This window comes from Lactuca virosa, chromosome 7, assembly GCF_052849685.1.
Source record: "Lactuca virosa cultivar CGN04683 chromosome 7, Lactuca_virosa_CGN04683_v6, whole genome shotgun sequence".
Classification (NCBI taxonomy): domain Eukaryota; kingdom Viridiplantae; phylum Streptophyta; class Magnoliopsida; order Asterales; family Asteraceae; genus Lactuca; species Lactuca virosa.
In genome coordinates this window covers 133,145,794-133,167,521 of record NC_136432.1, presented here as the reverse complement: position 1 = coordinate 133,167,521, position 21,728 = coordinate 133,145,794, and positions in this window count along the sequence as shown.

The window sequence follows — 21,728 nt, the reverse complement described above, 5'->3', positions numbered from 1 at the left end:
TATAGTGTCGTAGCTAGGACAATACAAAAGTAGAAAGACGAGTTGAACACTGCGAGTAAGCCTTAAGATTAGGGCTTAGGGAAGACCCATTAAATTCGACGACTATACAACTGGTATACACTAAATAATTATAGGAGGATTCGGTATGGGCCACAATTTTGTTCAAAATATTCCTATTAAAAATTTATTTCTCACAAAGAAATTTTACACTTACGTTTTTCATATAGTTCTCATATCCCTTACGGTATGGAAAGAGGCTTCTATAACCTCGCTAGAGGGGCTTCAGCAGACAAGGCCCTCCCTGTCATGGTGCGCCGCATCGCTCGCAATGGTGAACAAGCAAGAGAAACCATTAATCAGATCGTGGAAGTTGGCGCTACCACCGAAGTCACCGCAGTTCGTCTTCGCCGTTTGGACGAAGACAATGATCGGACTCATGATCACACCGAAGCCCTCCAGGAGGAGATGACCACAGCCCGAGCCGATATTAGGGAACTTCAGGAGCATCAGGCGGCTTTAGAAGGGAGTGTGACACAAACAGAGCGCCAAGTGGCAGAATCCAGAGCAGAAACTAGCACAATGCAAACTTTCATGGTTCCATTTCGTGGCCCACAGAGCAACACCCGCCACAAGTAGTTTTCACCCTACTCACATTTTGATATAGACTAGGACTACGAGTATGCGTTTAATACTACGCTTATCTATATATAAACTCTACCTTATGATTAAGTGTCTACACTATTCGGCGGATCGTAAAGCTGTCAGTGTTTTCCATTACATTGATTTAATGTAGACCTGTGTAAAGCTGTCAGTGTTTTCCATTTCATTTGGGGCTTTATCACTAAATTCATAACCCAGATTTTACAAATTGTTACTCGTACTAAATCTATGATTGCTCAAGTGTATACATTAAACTTATATGTAATTAAGATACCATTGACTTAGAATTGGTGGGCCCGCCTTGGGTCCTGTTCATTGTTTGGTTGTAAGCTTAGGGCAGACCCATTTAATTCAACGGTCTATTCAATCTTAAATACATACAACTTGTATACACCAAGTGATTATAGAGGGACCTGGTATGGATCAAATCACATAATTTGATTGGGCATTACTATAACAATTCATAAGTTTATTCTATATAAACTCCTATTATGAATTGGTTACAAAGTAGTTTACAAGTCGGAACTTGGTACAAGTAGAAACTATTATAGTTTAGTTTAATAACACTCGACTTATAACCATTATCAAAGACTTATCGTCTTTTCACTTTTAAACGTTATGGCAGAAAAATGCCACCACGTAGATCTAACAGGCGTGTCAACAACACAAAAACAACTCCACCACCGCCGTCACCTCCACAATTCGATCATGTCCTTTTCCAGGCTGTCGTAACAGCCGTAGCGGCAACAGCCATGTCACAGATCAGCACAAATGGTACTGGTGGAGCGGGAAATGGTACTACGAATTCCAATGAAGGAGACAGCCAGGGACGCTCAAGGGAGTGTTCCTACAAATACTTCACCAACGGCAAACCCAAAACCTTCAATGGAAGCGGAGGTGTCATTGCTCCAATGCAATGGTTCGATAAAACTGAAGTAGTCTTCGAAATTTATGCATGCCTACAAGCAAGCAAAGTCAAATTTGCAGCTTGCACTTTCTCTGACAGAGCCCTTACCTGGTGGAACGGCCATCTCAAGTCATTGACTCTCCTAGTGGCCAACTCGATGAGTTGGGAGGACCTAAAGATCTTAATTCTAGAAGAGTATTGCCCAAGGGGCGAAGTGAAAAAACTATAACATGAGTTATGGAACCTCAAAATGATAGGCTCAGACCTCGAAGCCTATACTACCAGATTTAGTGATCTAGCAACACTATGCCCCAAGATGGTCACCCCGGAAGTGAAAAAGGTGGAAATATGTTGGATTTTTAGCACTATAACACTCCTATGGTGCACATGCAACCATAGATGCTTTGGATCTATGTTTTCTCTGATTATACATGCATTTTCAATTTTTCCAAAGCATACATCCTAACTAGCATACAATTTGACAATTAAACAATACAACTAGTTAGATGACTTACCTCTTAGTAGGACTTGTAGTTCTTGGCCTTCAAAAGCTTTAGCACCTCAAGTGTCATGCCTCTAATATGTAACAAACACCAAATGCAAGAGGAGGCTTGAGAGAATAGGCTAGGCTAGCTCAAAATCGATATCACTATCTTAGAATGAATGGTGTAACCAATTTTGGCTCTAGGGATGTGCTTTCAAAGTGTTGCCAAGCCTATGGTTTCATCCATGCAAACCCTAGTGCACCATGACCTTTAATATCCCTTAGGCTCCATGGGTTAAACCACCATGGACTATCACATTGGTTTAGCCCATCCTAATGGATCATTGGCCCACACTATAAAAATCATTGATTTACATAATCAATCTCCGTACGTATAATTAGTCTCTTTTGATCACTAAATTAATTCCAAATTAATTCTTGATCAATACTAATTAAATAATATGATTTCTCAATTAATATATTATACTCATAATATATTAATAAATCACAAATAGCCTTATTCCCAAAACTCCATCCTATCAAATTGCACTGGTGAAGGCAAGCCAAAAGGACCATGCTACTATCGGGTCAAGTACATCCTATTTATAGTTATGGGCTTAGACACCTAATCCAACAATCTCCCACTTGGATAAGTCTAATAACTATAACTGCCAATGCCACTTCAAAATCCGATTAGCAATCGTAGCTTTCAAAAGCCGACGTCGAACTCTGACCCAGTCAGTGCCACGTCCTTTAGTTAAGGGATCATCTATTCCTCTGTTCTTCAATATATCATGCAGACAAATACATGGAACATAGTCATACTTACTGTCCTACAGTTTGTTTCCCCACTTCCGATTTGTCTGACATAAAACATAATTAAACACATTAATTTAGTTCCGACCGGGCCCGACACATAAGTCAAAACAAATCATCGAGGGGCCCAAGATGTTGCTTTTAATCCTCTTACGATAAAAGGAACAAATAAACATTGACATTATATGCTTGTGCTAACTACTTGTTAAATCATGCACAACGATACGTTTTATAACATCAAGTTACTGATGCATTTTCGTATCATCAATGCACAACCAATTCGTAGTTAACAACTCATATATCTTGGTTTGAAGACTATATGATATTATCATCTCACAATCACTCGTGATAAATTCCATGAAGTGATTCAGGTGAGTGCGGCTTGATCCGCTGCTCAAATTTTATTTCATAAGCACTCATGAATGGTGTAGCAGACTTTTGCTATGTCTAACACCTTAGACAATCTACAAGCCAACTCATGACAGTCAAGCTTCATAACTACTTCCAAAGTATGATCGACTATGGATAGTTTGAATAATCTTATTATTCTAGAAGTCAAAACATCCAAAGGGAAACACAAGAATAATCGAATCCCATATAGTCTCAAAACTTTTGAATACAAATAAAACACCTTTTATTTAATCACCATATCGATTACACATTATTAATTGTATAATGTTTCGATTAATCAACTTAATACTTGAATTAAAACATTAGTTAGCCCATGCTCCAAGTATGCACACTTTGTTTGCCTATGGTCCTTTCTTTGTGAAATAGATCAATTGAACACATCTTCAATGAAACTCATTTCACAATTCCAAATCCTCACCTTAAATGTAAGAATACAAAATTCTTGCCATTTACTGTAATTTGTTAGATTCTATACTTATATACAATGATCCTTATGCACAAAAGTCACATAGACTTGGAAATAGATATTACAAAGTATTCTAATGGAGAGCAATTCGATTGATACGAAGTCTCATATTCAAAGTACATTCCTTTGAACATCCTTCTTGCATTAAGTTTTCTAATCTTACACACATTTTATGATTAACTTCCATATTTCCATTGACTATCAATTTCTAGGTTACCTCTTCTCGGACCATGTCAATATGGTCCTTCTAAATTTACAGTATACTTCCAACTGTCCATAAGCAACCAATCTTTGGTAAACCTCAGATTGTCCTCGACAATTGCTTAACCATTTTAGGCATATCACGTTCTTGTCCTTTTTCCCTCTTAATGCCCTAGGCATTAGGAAAATTCAGAACACATAAACATTATAGCATATGAAATCGATCGTATACCCGAAGCATACGGGATACAATTCATAATCTTTTACATAAGGACATGATACTTTACCAGTCTCTTGCTATAATATTTCCACATGTAGAACTTCCTTATGTTGAATCATTTCAACATAACATTCATATGTGTACTTGACTGAATTTGATTAAAATCTCAATCTAAGCTTTTAGAATTGAAATGAAGTATGAATTCCTCTCCCTTAATTATAGCAAAACAACTTTTCAGACCCTGCAACTTTGCGATTTGAAACTTTTGTTTTTTATAATTAGCATTGCTAACTTGCAACACTTACCATAATAATTATGCCCAACGCAGAGGAGATCTGCACTTCCGGCCAAAGAGGGCGTTTAATGGAGCAGCCTTTATACTTGTGTGATAATTGTTATTGTAGGAGAACTCGACAAGGGGTAAATAAGTATCCCATGCCTTTCCAAATTCAAACACATAGGCTCGCAACATATCTTCTAGAGTTTGAATAGTCCTCTCACTTTGTTCGCCGGTCTACGAATGGTAGGCTGTACTCATATCTAGCCTAGTTCCCAGTGCTTTCTGTAGTGATTGCCAGAACCTCGAGGTGAATCTACGGTCTCTGTTCGAGATACTAGATATGGGTACACCGTGCAGTCGTACAATCTCCCTAATGTAGGTTCGGGTTAGCTTTTCCATCTTGCCATTTTCTTTGATTGGCAGGAAGTGTGCGGACTTGGTTAACCTGTCAACGATCACCCAGATAGAATCGAGACCACCCGATGTCTTGGGCAACTTGGTTATGAAGTCCGTTGTGATCAGCTCCTACTTCCACTCAGGTATCTCCGGTTGTTGTAGTAAACCTGAGGGTTACTGGTATTCGACCTTAACCTTGGCATAAGTAAGACACTTGCCCACGAAGGTAGCAATCTTTGCTTTCATGTTAGGGCACCTGTATAACTTTTTAAGATCCAGATACATCTTATCTGAACGTGGGTGAACGGAGTATCGAGTGTTGTGCGCTTCATTCATAACCACATCTCTATACCCACTGTGCTTCGGTACCCACCGTACTTCTATATTCTTGTCCATTCCTCTTAAGGTTTCACATGCCACATTTTTAGGTTTCTAGGCTTCCTTCTGAGCCTCCTTAGTTTGTGTGGACATATATGTTATGCATTCTAGAGAGTAGGCTAGGTACTTCATGTTTTAGGACTAGAGTAGCCTGATTTGTGATGCCTTAGCCTAGGATTTTCTGCTACCTGTGATTCGTTTGAGAACAAGTATGTAGCAGGGATGAGCTTATGAGAGTAGTCTATGTTCGGAAAGATATAGAGTACTTGCTATCTGGTATCCTAGGAGGAGGACTTGGGGTGATTATCGATGCGGTGTGGAAGGTAGTATTGGGCCCGTACTACTAGAAGCGCCGGGTCGGTGAGCAGTCCAAGTAAGAATCCTTGGGATGCCAGGGAACAAGTAGGGGGAGTGATCGACTATGAGTATACTCGAGCGAGTCTCTGATTATTTTGTGTTTTATTTCAGAGACATCATGGTGGGTACGCGCCACAACCCAGGGGGCAGTGGTACCAGTGACAATGAGATTCGGAGGATGATTCATGAGGAGGTAGCCGCAGCCATCCGAGCAGAGATTCCTGAGATGTTTGTGTTGGGTTTTGAGCATTCTAACACTCCTAAGGTGTACATGCAACCCTAGAAAACCTTGGATCTATGTTTGTCTAAAATACATGCAAAATACTTTTTCCAAGGTTCATAATCCTATCTGGCATACATGGGGAACTTTAACATAAAAGATGGCTAGAATTACATACCTTGTAGTTGTTTTGATTCCTTGAAAACCTTGAGAGCCTAGCACCCCAAGTGTGATGCCTCAAATGTTTCACACAACACCAAATGCTCTTGGACTAAACTTTGAGAGAAATGTCACACACTTAGAAATCGGCTATGCCCTCTTACTCTTGCTTAAGTGGCCGATTTTGGTGAACATGTTGATCCTTATATAGTGTGTTACAATTAGGGTTACACCATGTAAACCCTAATGTAACATGGCTCTTCATTTCCATGACCCATGGGTTTGTAACTCCCATGGAGTATCCATGGAGCATCCTATGGACCTTAGCCCAACTTGATAATCCATGGCGCCTTTAGCCCACTATACAAGTTATGGATGATTTACATAATCAACCCATGTATTCAATTAGTCATCTTTTGAACACTTAATTATTCCTAGATTAGTTCTTGATCAATACTAATTAAATAATATCATTAATATATTAGAACTTATAATGTATTAATAAACCATAAGTGTTATTTCTCTCATTTTAGTTTATCCAAATGCATGATGCCATGCAACCCAAATGGACCATGCCGGGTCGGGTCAAGTACAACCCATAAATAGTTATGAACTTAGACACCTAATCCAACAGTTTGGGTCTATCAAGATCACCCTGATTGAGACATTTAATGAGCGATACGCTGTTGTCACTCAGGCTGCTGCTGCTGCCGTCACCGTAGTTGTCGTTGCTGCTAGGCCACAGGGAGGTGACTCGTTGTTGTTCCGGGAGTTCAGGAACACGAAGCCACCAGAGTTTGATGGGATGCAGGATCCGATTACTGCTACAAGATGGATTTATGATATTGAGGGGTTTTTCTACACTTGTTCTTGTCCAGAGCACTTGAGGCTACGGTTCGCACTGAACCAGCTTCGCTTGCGAGCGAAGGATTAGTGGAAGTTTGTGACAGCTCATTTTACTCCTGCAGAGCACACTTCCGTGACTTAGGAGAGGTTCACTACGATGTTCAAAGATGAGTATGTTCCCCCGGTGGACAGGGAACGGTTAGCCCAGGAGTTCCTGTCCCTCAAGCGGAGAAAAGAGTCTGTGACAATGATTACTAGGATGTTCCATGAGAGGGCGTTGTTCTGCCCTGAGCACGTGTCTACCGGGCAGGCACGTATGAGTCGGTATTTGAGCATTCTGAGGAGTGATATTCACGAGTTCGTGGAGAACTCGTCTTATCGGTCATTTATTGAGCTCTAGGAAAATGCCCGGAAGAGAGAGTTCGAGTTAGAGACTCAGGCAAGGGAGGAGGCGGAGTCTCAGGGGAGGGATCGGCGATCGGCACAGTCTCAGCCGTCAGCCAAGCGGGCAAAGCCCGCTGATTCGAGATCAGGAGGTCAGAAGGGCGGCACATGTGGAAAGTACGAAAAGGGTCATGAGGGGATATGTTGAGCAGGGTCTTGCTACAAGTGTGGCAAGGAGGGGCACATGGTGAAGGACTTCCCCAAGGGATTTGCAGTTTGCTTTCACTGCAACCAGACTGGCCATTGGAAGGCCGAGTGCCCGCAACTGCTTCAGGGATCAGTGCAGGGAGGTGTACCTGCTACTATTCGAGCTACAGAGAGTCGGCCAACTAAGGCCGAGGCACCGAAGGCTTGCGGGAGAGCCTTTCAGCTGAAAGCGGAGGAGGTTCGCGCAACTCCCGATCTTGTGGCCGGTATCTATTCGTTTGTTATTCTATTTTGAGTTATTTGTGCTTATATTGTGATATGCGTAGGTACTTTTCTGGTGAGTTATGTACCTGCCTTAGTGTTATTTGACTCGGGTGCGAGTCGATCGTTCGTATCATTAGCATTTAGTCACCACATCATATCAAACGTGAGTCGTTGAGTCGACCTCTGAGAGTTTCTATAACCTATGAGTGTGCAGTGTTTTCCACTGATGTGATCCGAGGATGTGTACTCGAGATTTTTGGTGTTGAGTCTCCGATAAAGCTGGTGCCGATCGCGATGGGTGACGTGTGTGTCATTGTGGGCATGGACTGGTTGAGCCGGTACGGAGCAGTAATCGACTGCGAGCGTCAGTTAGTGACCATAAGAGACCCTAGTGGGGGAGTGCTTACAGTATATGGTGAGGGTAGCCGATCTGGATCAGCTTTTTGCTTTGCCGCCCGAGCGAGATAGAGTTTACAACAGGGTTGCATGGGTTTTCTGGCGTATGTGATGGATATGCGGGTTACTGCTGAGAGACCGTGTTCTATTGCTGAGGTTCCAATAGTGAGTGAGTTTCCAGATGTTTTTCCCGAAGAGTTACCAAGGGTGCCTCCCGAGAGGCACGTGGAATTCCGGATTGATTTAGTTCCGGGAGCGGTGCCTATTGCCAAGGCTCTTTATCGCCTTGCGCCGCCCGAGATGCAGGAGTTATCCTCGTAGCTTCAGGAGCTGTTGGGGAAGGGCTTTATACGACCGAGTAGCTCGCCTTGGGGAGCGCCGATCCTTTTTGTCAAGAAAAAGGATGGTTCACACCGGATGTGCATTGATTACCGGGAGTTGAACAAGCTGACGGTCAAGAACCGTTATCCACTTCCAAGGATCGACGATCTGTTCGATCAGATGCATGGTGCATCTTGGTTTTCCAAGATTGATTTGAGATCAGGGTATCACCAGATGAGAGTACGCGAGGAGGATATTCAGAAGACAGCTTTTAGGACTCGTTATCGGCATTACGAGTTTGTGGTGATGCCTTTCGGGCTCACCAACGTAGCGGCAGCATTCATAGACCTCATGAACGGGGTGTGCAGGACTATGCTGGATCGATCGGTGATCGTGTTCATTGACGATATCCTCGTGTACTCGAGTTCGAGGGAACAGTACGAGGAGCACCTTAGAGAGTTTTTGGGAGTATTGAGATCGGAGAGTCTTTATGCCAAATTCTCCAAGTGTGATTTCTGGTTACGAGAGGTCCAGTTCTTGGGGCACCTCGTTAATCAGAATGGGATTTTGGTCGATCCGACCAAGATTGAGGCTGTTATGTGTTGGGAGGTAACGAGATCCCCCACATACATCAGGAGTTTTCTGGGATTGGCCGGCTACTATCGGAGATTTATCATAGATTTCTCCAAGATTGTCGTTCCTCTCACCAGATTGACCCGGAAGGGCGTTACTTTTACTTGGGGTCCCGAGCAACAGACCTCGTTTGAGACCCTTCACCAGAGATTGTGCGAAGCCCCGGTGTTAGCCCTTCTTGAGGGGATGGAGGACGTTTTGGTTTACTGCGATGCGTCTATATCTGGATTAGGTGCGGTGCTTATGCAGAGAGGGCACGTGATAGCATATGCATCAAGTCAGCTGAAGCCTCATGAAACGAGGTATCCCACCCACGATTTAGAGTTGGGGGCAGTGGTATTCGCCCTCAAGATCTGGCGCCACTATTTGTATGGGGTTCGGTGTACCATATACACGGACCACAAGAGCTTGAAGTATCTGATGGATCAGCCCAACCTGAATCTGCGTCAGAGGAGATGGTTGGATGTGGTAAAAGATTACGACTATGAGATCCTGTATCATCGGGGCAAGGCTAACTTGGTAGCCGATGCCCTGAGTCGCAGGGTGGACAGTGCCTCGATTCATGATGTGTGCATGAGGATGACAGTGGTTACTCCGGTATTAGATACCATTCGAGAGGCCTAGACGGAGGCCGTGAGACTGGAGAACCGTCACAGGGAGCAGGTGATTGGGCAAGTATCCGAGTTTGTGACAGATAGCTGAGGGCTTATGACATTTAGAGGGCGGATTTGGGTGCCCTATACGGGCGGAGCAGGTAGCATACTGATGGAAGAGGCGCACAGATCAAGATTTTCGATCCATACCGGGGCCACTAAGATGAATTTGGACCTGAAGAGAGATTACTGGTGGCCTTGCATGAAGAGGGATGTTGTGTGGGTAGTCAAGAGGTGCTTGACCTGTCGTCAGTTCAAGGCAGAGCATCAGCGCCCACACGGTCTATTGCAGCCTTTGGAGATCCCCCAATGGAAGTGGGAAGAGATCTCTATGGACTTCATCACCAAGTTACCAAGGACTGCGCGTGGAGTTGACGCAATTTTGGTGATTGTGGACCGATTGACGAAAAGTGCTCATTTTCTTGCTATTAATGAGAGCTCCTCTGCAAAGAAATTAGCCGAGATTTATGTGAGAGAGGTGGTATCTCGGCACGGGGTGCCGATCTCGATAGTGTCAGATCGGGATGTGCGTTTTACTTCCAGGTTCTGGAAGAAGTTTCATGACGAGTTAGGTACGCGACTGCACTTCAATACAGCCTACCACCCACAGACAGATGGGCAGAGTGAGCGGACAATCCAGACGCTCGAGGACATGCTTCGAGTATGTGTTATGGATTTCGGTGGGAGTTGGGATACATACCTGCCTTTGGCTGAGTTTTCTTACAACAACAGCCACCATTCGAGTGTTGGCATGCCTCCCTTTGAGTGCTTTTATACGGGAGGAGGTGTCGGACTCCTATTTATTGGGGAGAGGTGGGACAAAGAGTGATGGGTAGAACTGAGATAGTGGTCAAGACGACCGAGCAGATTCAACAGGTCAGACAGAGGTTACTGACGGCCCAGAGTCGCCAGAAGAGTTACGCAGACAGGCGACGATCCGAACTCGAGTTTCAGGTTGGATACTTTGTCCTTCTGAAGGTATCCCCTTGGAAAGGGGTAATCCGATTCAGGAAACAGGGCAAGCTTGGGCCCCGATACATCGGTCCTTTTAGGGTGACCGCCAGAGTGGGTAGGGTAGCGTTACGTTTGGAGCTACCTGCGGAGTTGAGTCAGATCCATAACACCTTCCACGTATCCCAGTTCAGGAAGTGCGTAACTGACGAAAAGGCAGTGGTACTGCTGGAAGAAATTCAGGTAGATGCGAGCCTGAATTATATTGAGAGGCTAACCGCGATCTTGGATCGAAAGGTGAAAGTTCTAAGGAACAAGAAAGTGCCCCTGGTTCAGGTCCAGTGGCAGCATCGGATAGGGTCCGATTTGACTTGGGAACCGGAGTCAGAGATGCGGGAGCAACATCCAAAGTTGTTTGTGGAGCATTACTTCGAGGGCGAAGTCTGATTCTAGTGGGGGAGAATTGAAACATCCGGATTCCCAAGTATGGTATTTTAAGTATTTATCTTAAGGTTCATTAACCTATTCGACGAGTTGGTGCTATAACTTGCCGAGTAGAGACGGGATGGCCACGTGGGTTTAATGATCTACTCGACGAGTCCAGGAGTAGACTTGCCGAGTAGGTGCTAGGAGTGAAAACCCTAGATCCCCGGGTTTGAGACCTATTTAAAGGCACTTATAGCCACATTTGCGGCCACACCTCACTAAGAAGAAACCCTAATCGCCCCATTCAGCTTGTGAGAGAGTTTTAAGCCTTACTTGAGATTTGTGAGTGCCTTTTGGTAAAGGAAAGGAAGATTCCAAGCAAGGATTGTGAAGAGGCTGATAGGTCTACTGCTTACACGTCCAAGGGCTCCTGTTAGAGGTATAAAGTTCGAACCTTTCCCTTTTATTTTAGTAGATCTCTAATTTTGAAGATTAGGGCTTCCTTTCTTCATATTTTTGGGACTTTGAGGATTTAGGGTTCATGAGGAGACTTGAACTCCAGATCTGGACCTTAGGAGGTCCCTAACATCTAAAGGTTCCTGCTTTATTCAGTCTTGATGGAATTTATGAGTGAATAACCCATTTAGGCCATGTTCTTGGCTTTTCATGCCCAAAATGCCATGCATGGACGTAAAGTCTATGACTTTACGTGATAAATGAGCCCTTAGAGTATGGATCTGGAGTTTGGGAAGGACTCCTACCTTAAAGTCGTCTGAATACAAGTTAAGTCTAAATGGACTCGCCGAGTTGATGAGCCGACTCGGCAAGTAGATTAGGGTTTGTCCCGAAGAAGCTTTACCATGCGACGGCCCGGCGAGTCAGGGGCTAACTCGACCAGCTGGATCTTCATGAGATTCCTGAGAACGATGGGACTCGACGGGTCGCGCAAGTGCACTCGGCGAGACTGGTCAATTTGTGCTGGTGACTGGAATTGACTTCTATTGACTTTAGGGTTGGTCAAATAAGTAATGGAGGTCAGGGAGGGGTAAGATGGTCTTTTACCCATTTCTAGGGTTAAGAGTGTAAGAGAGACCAATGAGTGGTGTAGTCGAGTATGAGGAAGGTATTAATTAGAGATATTATCCTTGTGTTAGGCGGAGGCTAGATCGAGGATTCCCGAGCATGAGGCTTTTACTCACTAGCTTACGAGGTGAGTTTTCTCACTATACATACCTAGAGTGGTAACCAGAGATGTGTGATAGAGTATCTTATATGTTATTTGTGTACTGTGATATACTGCAGTATTTCTTTATGATTATTGCTATGTATTATTGAGAGTTTACAGTTTAGGACCAGAGGGTCCACAGAGTTAGGACCAGAGGGTCCACAGAGTTAGGGCCGGAGGGTCCACCAGGGTTGTGGGACTGGAGGGTCCCACAGAGACACACTGACCCGATGGTCAAATAGAGTTATAGCCTCGAGTGGCTAATTGTTGTATGTGGTACTTTGGGGAAATCACTAAGCTTCGTGCTTACCGTGTTATGTGTTATGTGTTTCAGGTACCTTAGAGGAACGCGGGAAGGCACCGACATGATTGTACACATCTGTTCGAGATTTTATTGAGGATTTTGGGATTTGACTTTTGTCATGGATTTATGTTGACTTGAGACACTTATGATTTTTATGATATATAATATATGAGTTTTATGTGATTTAAAAATGAAAAAATTGGTTTGAAAATTTACATCATTACAGTTCGGCTAACGACCCTCCACCGATCAAGGAAGCGGTGGGTGAGAGTGGACACCCAATAAGCTTCCATTTTATAGGCAACAACCTTATACCCCCCTTATAGACCTGCTTCGTGAATGAGGCCTGCTAACGGTAAAACGAATTGATCTTATACATATATATATAAATATTAACCATTAATCTTATAATAGTATAAGGGTTGAATTTTAACTTTTAAAATCCTAAGGGTTGGAATTAAAGTGTGTGTGACTTTACAAATTCCAAAACTTGAGGGCAAGTTTTCAAACTATTCAAAACTTTTCATTTAATAACTTATGAGTTAATGGTTCATAAAAGTGAAGTCTCTTCATTTTTATGTAACTTATGTGTTTTAAATGTACATTAAAAAAAGTGACCTTTGGAAATCCATAACTTGAGGACAAATTATGGATTCCATTAAAACACCTAATTGATTAAGAATTAATCATTAAACAATTTAGCAAGTAATTCCTATGATCTATCAATAACTCACAAGAACATGAATATCATATCAAAATTTCAAGAATCATATGAACACATATAAAACATGGAATTTTGATATTGACCATTGTAAATGGATTAGTGTCACACCCCGCTAAAGAAGAAACACGGGGCGTGGCAGTACAAAGGGTTTCATAGCAAAAGTTAAAAGACAACACCAACCATAGTATTAAAAATCATTACAAATTTACAATAGAATTGAACAACTTTTAAAAGAATTACAATGTAAATTGAAATACAACACATGCGAATGCTCCTAAAAGTGATGTGTCCCTAAGTGCCACTTACTTGATGATTCCTGAAAAAGCATGTAAAACGAGCGTCAACTATAAAAATAGTTGGTGAGTACTCACAGATTAAAAGAATAATATTGGTTTCATGAATCAAAATCAAGTTTTGATAAAAGTTTCCATAAATAAAAGTATATTGCTAAAATGAGTTTTCAAGAATCGAAATAATATTCGTTCTTACAAGGAGCAAACAATTTCATTGCTAAGACAAGTATATATAACTCTTCAGTAATAAAAGTTGGGATCCCATAAAAGTTCGTTGCTAAAATGAGTATACAAGTTTCGTCGCTAAAATGCAATGTAAGATTCGTATGTGCATCAAGTTTCCATTCATGACTTCACAACCCAAGCCTAATGATCGAATCATGCCCTATTGACTACTATGTGTATCGCAAACATAGTATATAAAATGGTAAAATGCACTCAAGCGAATCATGCGAGTGAGGAGTTGTCTACCTCCTGATAGCGCTATCCATAATAACCATAGGCTCAAAAGAGTTAATGAGTTGTGTTTAGAGATTCCATGGACTTAACCGCGATACAGTCCTCATGAATTAAAGTAACATACACATACATACGAAATATAGCAACCAAGTTTCATACGAGTCAAAATAAATACAACGAACATAAAAAGTTCAGGACATGCTTTTCCACCCCAAAACATTTAAAAACCAAAAATAGGGGAGTGGTGAATACTTACAATATGCAAAATATAGCAACCAAGTTTATACGAGTCAAATAGATACAACGAACATAAATAGATTAGGACATGCTTTTCCACCCCAAAACATTTAAAAACCGAAAATAGGGGAGTGGTGAATACTCACAATATGCAAAATATAGCAACCAAGTTTATACGAGTCAAATAAATACAACGAACATAAATAGATTAGGACATGCTTTTCCACCCCAAAACATTTAAAAAACCGAAAATAGGGGAGTGGTGAATACTCACTATGCATTGAGATGATGCAAATGGTGCCTTGAACTAAGCTCCACTCGTACCACTATCGTTTTCCTACAACGATGTTACACAGTAATGAGTCTCTAATTGAAATCTAATACTAGTATACTTATTATTACAATAGAATAATAATTCGTCAAAATTTAATATTGTTAAGCTACAAACATTTGTCTGAAATGGTGAAATTTTATAACTCATGTGATTAAGATAATTTTGGATATCATTTTCCATATTTTTGTAATATTAATCGAGGGTATTTCAATACATTTAAAGGTGTTTTAAACTCCTAAAAATCTAAAATATTACCAAAAAGTTTCCAAAAATTGTCAAACTTTGGATTTTCATTCAAAATACAGTAGAGGTTTTCCTGAAATTTTCCCTTGAATTTTTGATGTGATTAACTATTTTTCCAAAATTTTAAGCCTTCATAACAATATAAATTCATGAAAAATAGCATTCAAAGGATAAAAAATCCCAAACTTTTTATAATACTTCCATTAGACATATTTGAGCTGGGAAAAATATAAAAATGGTCTTCTAAATTGTTTAACCCAATTTTATGATTTTTATGCATTTATTATAATAAAAATTTAAATAAATAGAAAACAGTTTTCAAAATATAAAAATTGATTTCTAAACTGTTTAACCCAATTTTATGATTTTTGTGCATTTTATTCTAATAAAAAAATGGAGATAAATAGAAAACAGTTTCCAAAATTACTCAAACGTTTTCTATTACTTTTATTAAACATTCTTAAGTTGGGAAAAATATAAAAATGAATTTATAAACTGTTTAACCCAATTTTATGATTTTTGTGCATTTATTCTAATAAAAAAATGGATTTAAGTGTATTTAATCTTCGGAAAATAGAAGAAAAATAGCATACAGAAGAGAAAAATCATCAAACTTTTTATGTAGCATCCTAATATATTATAAGGTGTTCTGGTAAATTTTCATGAATTTTGGATGAGTAAAATCATTTTTCCTGTTTTTAGACCATTATAAATACAAAAATCGGGGAAAAATAGAAAATTAGGAATGCATTATGAAAATATCTGAAAATATTTTCTAAGTCTTCCACAGAGGGTAGGAGCTGCGAAAATTATTAGGTAGCCATTTCACATTCTCTAAAGTGGTTTTAGGATTTATTGGAGCTAAAAACCAAGAAAATCCAAAACCATACTAAACTGTAACAAAAATCTATGAAACTTAATCAGAGCTCATTATTTACCTTAACGGTCATCCAGGAATTTATCTAGGATTTATAGATCTCAGAAAGTATTTTATATGAATTATTGATCTATTTTCTTGCAATAATTATAATAATTCGAGAAAAATGAATTATTTTCTGAAAATTTGTAGAACATCTCATTTTGTTGGTGGAATACAGGGAAAAATCGAATTTGATCAGAAAAGTTGTGTTAGATATTTATTTGGGAATAAGTCCTTTATAAACCTATTTGAAGGCTTTTTAACAACAAACTTTGATCATCAAGCATCTAAGCTTGAAGATCATCATATGCATGTTGGGTTGAAGATCATTCATGAGTTTGAAATGTTCAAAAATCGTTTTTGATAGAAAACTTTGGATGCATGTGGTGTTTTTCACACAAAACTTGTAGAAAAAGTGCATTATGTTGATTTTGACTTAGGTTTTGGTCCTTGGATTTCCCCATTTACAACATGCATGTTGTTTTTGGGTGAAATCCTACCACCATCATCATCAAAACCGTGAGTCTGAGCTAGTGTTCGTGATTTTTCCATAGAATGGAGTAGAAGAAGGAGAAAGTCTAAGAAAAACCTTTAAAACTAGAAAGAAAAGTGAAGGAGATTAAAGGATTTTTGGGTTTACCTTTAAGAACACTCCTAGATGATGAACATTTCAAGTTTAAGGAGTGTTTTTGGGTCCTATTCTCTGGAAATTTCGTGGTTGATGGAGAGAGAAAGAGAAAATAGAGAGAAAATGAAGTGAAAGTGTGAGAGAGAAATGAGAGAGGAGGTGGAGTGTGAGAGAGAAAGTATGAGAGGAAAGTGAAGAGTGATTAAAATTTTTGGGAAGAGTTATCTTGGAAGAAGGAGCACGAAATTATGAAGGAGGAGAGAGGGTTTCCCTCTCTTTCATTTTTATAAATTTCAAATTCTTTATAAAAATATCAAATTTTTATAAAATATGTACCTTAATATAGATTTTACACATAAAATCTTGATTTTTGGTTTAGAAAATAAGGTTAAATACTAATGACTTAAATTTTATTTCTCCTTGGTTATATTTTAGTAATATGAGTTATTTTAAATTGATATTATATAGTCCATACCAAATTTTATGGATTTTTAGGCGTTAAAGTTTATAAATTTGAGTTTTTAGGCTTTTTAGGGTTTTTAGGGTCTTGAGATTTAATAAATATTTGGATATCAAAATAAATATTATTTGAGTTTTCAATTTATGTTAGAGTTTCATAACTCTTTTCTAGTTAAAAATAATGCTTGTAATTTATTTTTATCGAGTTATTGGCATTCTATGTAGTGGTTCCGAGATCCAAACCGAAATTGAGGAATCAAGTATACTAGTCATAGTTTTCAACTTTAACTTAAGTTTCTACGAGACTCGGACCTAATTTCTACTACTAGGTGAAATGCATAATGTGTGTATATGATTCATGAAAAGGTGTTCGAGTCAAAGAGTGACCCGAATATGGATAGTCTCTACAGTTAAGTAGTTATAGAATTCACATATCAATGTGAAATCTAAGTACACCATCCATTGTTTCTAATTGCTTCCAAGTTTCTAATAGGTTGTATCTTAACTTCTAGTTACTAAGTCTAGTATGTGTCGTGCCTATACGTGCAACTAAGTTTATCAAATCTAGAACTGACTCGAATTTTGACGGTTGTCACAGTCTCCCCCGGTTGAAAGAATTTCGTCCCGAAATTCAATTCATGACACATTCTATTAGAACTCAGCCGAATACAATTGTATAATTGGAGAGATGGTGACTTGAAGAGATCTTTGATTATTTTGGGTTAATTCCTCAAGGGAAGATCCCAACTCTTTAGCTATAATCAAATTAATGTTTCCCTAATTCAAGTTCTACAGTCTAGATTGCGAGAAATTAGGATCATGAAAATCATGATCCAACCATGGCGACCTAGTTGAAAAAGATTATATAGTTATATATTATCTAACTTAAAAGAACGTTATAAGTTTTGCTGAAGCACCAACTGCATTGAGCGTTAAATCCGCATTGATCCTCAAGTCGCATTTTAAATTAGCACTAAGTGTAAATTCGCCACCTAATAAAGAAGAGATTATGAACAATTTGTTCACTTCGGGGTTGGCTACTATATCTGGAAAAGATATATTCCGAAATAAGAAGGGGTATCACGAATGAAAGGGAAGCGATCGTGGGTAAGTTCCTAAAAATACGTACTAAGGGTAAGCAACGAAGTTTTGGTACATCTCCAACGTAAAGGCTATTTAAGTGTCTTCTACAAAATAAGTTACGAAATGATTAAGGATCTTTGAGGCTATATTTACTACTACGATTACTCTTACAATAATAGAACTATATTCGAAGAATATATATATTTAGAGAGTCAATGTTGCAAATGGAGGCGATTAAATCACATTGTGTAAATAGCATTTTAAGTGTTTAGAAGTGATAAAAATCTCACTGTTATCAAAATGTGTGTTTAGAAATGATAATTAATCTCGCTATTATCAAAATATATAATAATTCCAAGATAATGAAAATACATGTTTGACGATGAAACGAAGTAGTAAAATAATATAAAGATTAATTAAGGTTACATGTTTAAGTCATCAATAAGGGAATTTATACAAAAATATTTTGATTACTCTTTTGAAAAGTTGCATAATTGTCTAAGTCAGGACAAATTCAAGCTTACGGGTCAGAATATTTTTGAAAGCAAAGTTGAGAGTTTAGGAACTCACTGAAAATTACAAAGTAGAATGTTATTTTAAGAAATGTGTAAAAATATCAATCATTGAAAATAGTGGATTCTTAATTTAGTGTTTCTACAAAAACAATCATTTAGAGAATATATAATAGTAAAATTCAAGACTTTTGATGTATTTAAAGGAAAGAAGAAACATAAGGAAACATATCCTTCACATATATTTTCCGGATATAGAAAAATTATAAGCATAAGGGTCTTCATCTTGTGTATTAATTATAAGGAAAAATATAATGAAACTTGCATTTTAAATCAAGTTTCCGAATTTAGAATGAAAGAGCAAATGTAAATAAGGATCACTTGTTTATAGTAGATTTCAAAATAAAAACAAGATGTATATGATAAAAGACGTAATTGAATATATCAAAGTTGACTAAATCAAAATTATGTCTCACGACTATACACGTATTAATCGCTCAAAATGAAAGGGTGGACTTCTAGTCTGTATGCGTACGAACATGATACCACGAGAAGCAAAATAGACATAAACAAAGTTAGTCAATGTATTATGTTATTATCGTGGGTGTGCAATATCTAAAATTAGAAGGAGAGCAAGAAATCAAGTGCAGGGGATAGAAAAGGAAGGTACCAGCGACAATGATTGCTATTGTTAAAATTTTAAGAATAATATGTATAGGTAGATTTAAAGCCAAGTCAAGATATTTTTCAAACTTCAATATTTGATGTTTGTTGATGATTAAATAGACATGTAGGGGTCTTAAAATGTTTGCTAAAAATCACGTGTTATCTTATTAAGTTAAACTCCATTTGTGAAAAAGAAGAAGCACTACAAAATGGTAGTTGAAAATCTGACAATTTGACTTTTTAGAATGGAGTTCAATAATAGTTAAAACATATAAGGTAAAGACTGAATAGATTTAGAAGAGTAATTATACATTGTTGAAGGTGCGTCACTGGAAATTTAAAAGTGAACACTAAGTTTTGCAATGCTTTATATTTTAGAAGTTTTACAGATTATTTAACTAATTTGTAATAAAATATACAAATAAGGTGTGTTTTGAAATGTACACATTAGTGATGCCTTGTAATCACGCTTGGAGTAGAAAGTTGTATATATATATATATATATATATATATATATATATATATATATATATATATATATATATATATATATATCATGTTAGGTTTCAAGAAAACACATTTAAGTAAAGTACAATGCCTAAATGAGAAAGTGGTCAAAAGAGTCAAAACAAAAGTGGTTTGAAAGATCCGATGAAGCTTTTACACGTAATATGAACTTCAATGTCATATGTCTAAGTTTTATCGAATAGAATTTAAACACTTTTATAAAAGAAAATGTTTTTAAGTTTTTCGAAAACGTGTCAAAATGGTAAGGAATGTTTAAAATGGTTTATGTGCCCTCAAAAGCACATCTATCCATTGAAATGGATTTGAAATGAGATTGTAATAGCAAGCTTAAAAACAATATTGGTTAAATTGAGTTTTGAAGAAAAGTGTTAAGTTAAAGCAAGTAGTCAAAAGAGTTTTAGCGAGAATATGGCTTACATTGTTAGGAAAGGTCTAGTAAGTTGTATGATGTGTCTATAAAATATTTTATCGATGATAAATAATACCGATGAAACGAAATAACTTTTCGATGGAAGATTAAGAAGTAAGGAATAAGTATGTTAGTGTAGCTGATCTACCTAAATACTAAGGCGAGTACAATGCGAGTATAAGGTGAGTACCGATGTCTTTTTCCCCAAGATAAAGGACAAGAAAAATTGTTTGAAAGATGTTTTAAAGTGTCAATGCAATTTCCGACCTTTTATAGAGGTCAAAGGTATATCCTATGTTAAGTTTTAAGCTTAAGGTCGAAATAACCTAAAGCTAAATTCGTAGCGTAGTAGAGAAGTATCACGTATGGGTTAAGCCTCCGTGTCTCCTCATGAGTCGAATCCGGAATGCCCGCCAATGGTATCCAAGTGATTGCTTAGTGGCGACTCATCTACCTCTTTACACAATGCTCCAATTCTCATCCTAGTTGGTATCGGAACGCTTTCCTAGTTGTAACTCTAGTACGAAGACGATGAGGAGGTATTGAGGAATAATTGGAATAGGTTTCGACTTAAGATTATTACTTGTGTATATCTAACTACTAACCTTACATCTAAAGTCAACAGTTACCGATGATTACTCATTCTCGGTACTAAGTGCATTGCTCCTAGAATGGCTAGTGATATAACCTAAGTGGTTACCCTAACACTTGATATAGGGTAAGAATATTTCTAAATAAAGGCATTGTTATAAAAGTGCACTTCATTTCTAAGTGTATCTAGATGAATGCCTATAATATGCAATGCCCGTACGCACACCAAAAAATTTCGTTTTTCAAAAGTTTAAGTTGAAAATTGTTTGGAACATAATTCTAGTATAACCGTTTCTGGCCTCACATTAACTTTCCTTAAATAAGCATAGTTGGCCATACTATATTTAATTAAAGTCCAATAATGCGTACTCGAATTAGTTATACCAGTAGTATGTTCAGTATTTTAAAAACGTTTAGAAATTTTTTGGCTATAGTTGTGGTTCTCTAAAGGAAAACCGGTATTCTCTATAACCTTCGGGTCTGATACCATTTTCCTTCACACCCCGCTAAAGCGGAAACACGGGGCGTGGCAGTACAAAGGGTTTCATAGCAAAAGTAAAAACACAACACCAACCATAGTATTAAAAATCATTACAAATTTACAATAGAATTGAGCAACTTTTAAAAGAATTACAATGTAAATTGAAATACAACACATGCGAATGCTCCTAAAAGTGATGTGTCCCTAAGTGCCACTTACTTGATGATTCCTGAAAAAGCATGTAAAACGAACGTCAACTATAAAAATAGTTGGTAAATACTCACAGATTAAAATAATAATATTGGTTTCATGAATCGAAATCAAGTTTTGATAAAAGTTTCCATAAATAAAAGTATATTGCTAAAATGAGTTTTCAAGAATCGAAATAATATTCGTTGTTACAAGGAGCAAACAATTTTATTGCTAAGACAAGTATATAACTTTTCAGTAATAAAAGTTTGTTGCTAAAATGAGTATACAAGTTTCGTCGCTAAAATGCGATGTAAGATTCGTATGTGCATCAAGTTTCCATTCATGAGTTCACAACCCAAGCCTAATGACCAAATCGTGCCCTATTGACTAGTATGTGTATCGCAA